The 4,776-nt window shown below is 42.0% G+C and overlaps 1 non-coding gene across 1 annotated transcript; it reads left to right on the top strand.

Annotated features, from left to right (window-relative positions):
* Window positions 1-2,137: 2,137 nt before the first annotated feature.
* Window positions 2,138-2,250, top strand: LOC115063192. Its single transcript, XR_003843079.1, has one exon. It is a non-coding gene; the product is annotated as a small nucleolar RNA SNORA2/SNORA34 family (small nucleolar RNA).
* Window positions 2,251-4,776: the final 2,526 nt, after the last annotated feature.

Raw genomic sequence — 4,776 nt, 5'->3', positions numbered from 1 at the left:
CATCAGCTCCTGCTTTCTGATCTGCTTGAATTCCAGTCCTGCATCCTTTGGTGATCAACAGCAGTATGGAAATGTAAGCTGAATAAACCCTTTCCTCCTCAACTTGCTTCTTGGTCATGATGTTTGTGCAGGAATAGAAACCCTGACTAAGACACCCACTCTTAATGGTTTCATCTTTAAAATATGCCATGCAATGTTCAGCTCCCAAGTCTGGTGTTTGAGTTATGTTGCATGTAAATAGACCCCACAACATGAGGCTTCAGTATATTCCAACAATTCCCCCTCCCCTCTTTTTAGTGCTGGGATGCTTGCAAGAGTGCTGCTTATATCCCCTGCTAAAAACAAAACAATCCGGGTGGTGGTGCACACCTTTAATCCCAGCACTAAGAAGGCAGAGTCAAGCAGATCTGCCAAGGCTACACAGAGAAATCTTGTCTCAAAAAACAAAACAAAAAACCCTACTCCCAAACAACAACAACCTGCTCAATCCTCCTTTTACCGCCTGCATTCTTAGACGTCATTTACTTCAGGAAGGTCTCACACTTGTGTTCCTTTGCCTCAGCCACTCATGTAGCTATGAGATTACATGTACAAACCACAGATTTACTGGAAGTTGCCCAGAGGCAACCAAGAGACCTGTGGCTCTTTCTGGCATTGGCTTCACTCTGGGCTGGGCTTCTTGGCTGACTTCAGTGTGGCTATCCGACTGGGGATGTAATCAGTGTTAGAGTACTGGCCTAGTATTAACAGTGTCTTGGTCGAAAAACTAGAACCAAAAAACCCAAAAAACAAAAGTAAAAACAGTGTCTTGGGTTCCATCCCCAGCTGTTAAAAATAACAGCTCCTTGAACTCTTAAGTGTTGTGCTTGTGTTGTGCCTACAATGTATCTAAGTGCTTGTGTTGGGCCTACTTACCACATGGGTCTTTTTCACTACCCCAGCTAGGACAAAGACCTCCTTAGATGAAGGATCCCTCCTGTTGACTCTAGACTATAGTTAACAACTATAGTCCTATAGACTCTGCCTCTTCCTGACAATCCATGGCAATGTGTGTAAACTACTTCCTATTCAGGGTTTTGAATTTAGTCACTGGAAGAGTGTTGCCATTAGCAACATGTACCCATGTAGCCTACAACCCTCAACAGTAGTCTTGTTTTTGTTCAATTTGATACTTTCAAGAGACCACCGCTGCTTTTATCAATAATTCTCCCTTTCAATGCTGTGCAATAATTCACATTTGGATGAACCACAGTTTGAGCAGTGGTCAGTTAAAGGGCCAGAGTTTTGTTTTTCAATTTTTTTTGGACACAAGATATCAAGTATCCAAGTCTGGCCTGGAACTCACTGTAGAGTTGAATATGGTCGTGAACATCTGATCCTTCTTCAACCACTTCTGGAGTGCTGGAATTATAGGCATTTACCTTACCACCATGCCCAATTTATGCAGGGCCAGGGATTGAACTCAGGGTTTCATGCATTTTAGGCAAGTACTCTACTAACTAAAACTACATCCTTAAACAACTTCATTTCAACTTTTAAACTACACAAAAATCTAGGGTTAAACATTCACCTATATGTTTTTGCAGAGTCATATTTCCATTTCTTCCTTATAGTGGTTGCTAGTTCATGTGGGAGTGGGTGTGTGAGTCTAGTGGAAATTATCAAGCTGCCTTCCAGCATGTATATTTTTAGAGCAAGTCATTGAAAAAATTCCCAGAAAAAGATATTTTAAACAAGACTGTGTTTTCTCTGTCTTCTGTTTTTGCTTGGGATCATCAACATAGTATTCACACAGCTTTAAAGTAACACCAATGCCAATTCATTTTTGTTGTGATCCTCCTATACAGCAATAAATCATTGAGGTCCTCCATGCCTATAGAAACCAGCTAGTTCATTTTCCTCTGGTCTTACCACATTTGGTAGGATAACTATTATAATTTATAATCCCCAGTTGATATCATTTTCACAATTATTTATTTTATCGCAACTTATTTATTTTCTGCAACTAATAGCCTTGAAGGTGTTATATATCTCTGGGATAATTAGCTGTAAGCAGAATTAACAGGGTAAACCTGTATATTTAAATGGGTGTGGTGTTACATGCCTGTAATCTCAGTCCTCAAAATATAGAAGTTGGAGGATCAAGAGTTCAAACTCCAAGCAGGGACCTAAATAAATGTCTTTCTATGGCCTGTTGGCCATTTCAGAAATTTAAAAATGTAATGTTCAATTCATTAGAAAGAAACATCTATAAATAAGTAAATAAGTAAGTAAATAAATAAATAAATAAGAGTTCAAACTCACACTGAGTTTTAGGCTAGCCTGGGTTCTGAGATCCTATTTCAAAAACCAAATAATATTGGTTAGAGTTGATGATGGCTCAGTGGTTAAGAATATATATTGATCTTTCAGAAAACCAGGGTTTGGTTCTCAGCACCTACATAGAAGCTCCAAACTGCCTGTAACTTGAGTTTCCAGGGATCTGGCCTGTGTGATAGTTTGAATGGAAATGCATTCTGGCAGTCAGGAGCCAAGGAATACCACAAAGTCATACCACACAGCAAACCTCACATAATAGATTTATTGAGAAACACAAAGGGAGGAGGGTGGTGCCCCTGTGCAGGCAAGAAGCAGCAAGGAGTCAGGCTTTATATAGGGTTTGTTTTGTTGTGTGTTTGGGGGAGGGGGCTTTCCATGGTGGCTTTGGATTGGAGGGATTTTGTGGCTTGATCCTAGGGTGTGAGGAGCGGGTGTGCCAAGCCCTGTGGTCCCTGTTTGTCAAGAGCCTGAGCCCGAACTCTATGTGGGGAGTGGGTAAGCCCGTGTTCCCTGGCTGCATGAGCCTGCTGAGCCTGTGCGGACGATCCTGTACTGTAGGCATGATCCTGTACTGTACTGCCTGCTGAGTTACTGGACAATCACTGAGGGCCCTGGCTGAACTCTGACCGGATCCAGGAGATGGGGGAAGGGATTGGGTCAGAGGACTGAAAATGGGATGCACCCCGGGCAGGGGGGAGAATGTTGTTGTGAAGGAGCTCAGAGGACTGAGAACGACAGGATGCGCCCTGGAGGGAGGGAGGAACATGCTGTGGGAAAAGGCTGTAAACAGTTCAGTTGGGAGCAAGCAGTTGAAGAGTCCAGTTGGGAGCTGGAGAGATGACTCAGCGGGTAAGAGCACTGACTGCTCTTCCAAAGGTTCTGAGTTCAAATCCCAGCAACCATATGGTGGCTCATAACCATCCATAACAAGATCTGACTCCCTCTTCTGGAGTGTCTGAAGATAGCTACAGTATACTTGTAATAAATAAATAAATCTTTTAAAAAAAAAAAAAAAAGAGTCCGGTTGGGTTTAGTGGGAGCCGGGAGAGGGTTAGGGAAAGCAGTTTGTGAGAAGGAGAGAAAAAAGCTGCTCGGAGAGATAAAGAAGAAATCTGTTTGGAACCTTCCTTGGCATTTGTGTCGTTTCTCCCTGTCTCTGCCGGTCGGAGTTTGGGAGTCTTTGGCACTAGGGCAAGCTCAGGGACTGGTGAAATTTTGTGTCCTGATCTTGGGCTTTTTTCTGTAGGGTGGGGCCTGGCCACTTAAGAGCTTTGAGGGACTTACATGGACACCCTCTTTTGATGCACATAGTGGTGTTTATATGCAGCCAAAACACTCATACACATAAAATAAAAACAAATCTTTCAAAAAAGTTTTAGATTTACTTATTTTAAATGTAAGGGTGTCTTGCCTGCATGCATGTCCAAGACCAGAAGAGGGTGTTAGATCCACTGGAGTTACAGATGGTTATAAGCCATCATGTGGGTGCTGGGATCCAAATCCTGGTCCTTATCATGCTCTTAACCTCTGAACCATCTCCAGCTATCCTTTGCCAGATAAATCTAAAACAAAACAAAACAAAACAGCAACACCACCAAACAAATCCCAGATGCAAAAATATTAAGCCAGGCATGATGACACGCTCCTTTAATTCTAGCACTCATGTGGTAGTGACAAGCAGATTTCTGTGATTTCGAGGATAGTTTGATCTACATAGTGAGTTCCAGCCTAGTTGGAGCTACATAGCAAGACTGTTTGTCAAAACGTAAACAAATGTACAACAAATAAAAATATACAAAAATATATTTGAAATGTTATACAGTATAGAATTACCTCTGGGGGGAAACCCCTACTGTTTTACACCATCTCATTTCAAATTGCACCACATTTTATCCACAGCTTCACTAACATGGAGGATGGGGGAACAAGATTCCATTTCATTTGCATTCTTCCTGCCTTCCTACTCCCATCAAATTCTCTTTCCAAAGGCTCTGTGCTGGTTCCCTCTGTCCTTAGGTATGTGTATCCTTTTTGGAATTTGGAGTTTGATTTTTTTTTTCTTCCTTGTGTGTATGGTTTTTCTCTGTCCCCAAATATCAGTGTGCTGTATTCACAACCTGCTGAAGGCTTTTCTCATTTAACAGATTTTCTAGGTTCTTTCTCTATGGCCCTAATGGTATAATTACTTTAATTTTCTGTTGCTGCACAGTTATTTGTAACATGGGACACATTTGATTATCCCTATCCTGTGCTATGCATTCTTTTTTTTTTTTTTTTTTTTTTTTTTTGTTTTTTGAGTCAGGGTTTTTCTGTGTAGTCCTGGCTGTCCTGGAACTCAATTTGGAGACCAGGCTGGCCTCGAACTCAGAAATCCGCCTGCCTCTGCCTCCCGAGTGCTGGGACTAAAGGCGTGCGCCACCATACCCAGCTCGTGCTTTCTTCTCTTACTCCCATTGG

Source organism: Mus pahari, chromosome X, assembly GCF_900095145.1.
Source record: "Mus pahari chromosome X, PAHARI_EIJ_v1.1, whole genome shotgun sequence".
NCBI lineage: Eukaryota > Metazoa > Chordata > Mammalia > Rodentia > Muridae > Mus > Mus pahari.
This window is presented reverse-complemented; position numbering and strand designations above follow the sequence as displayed.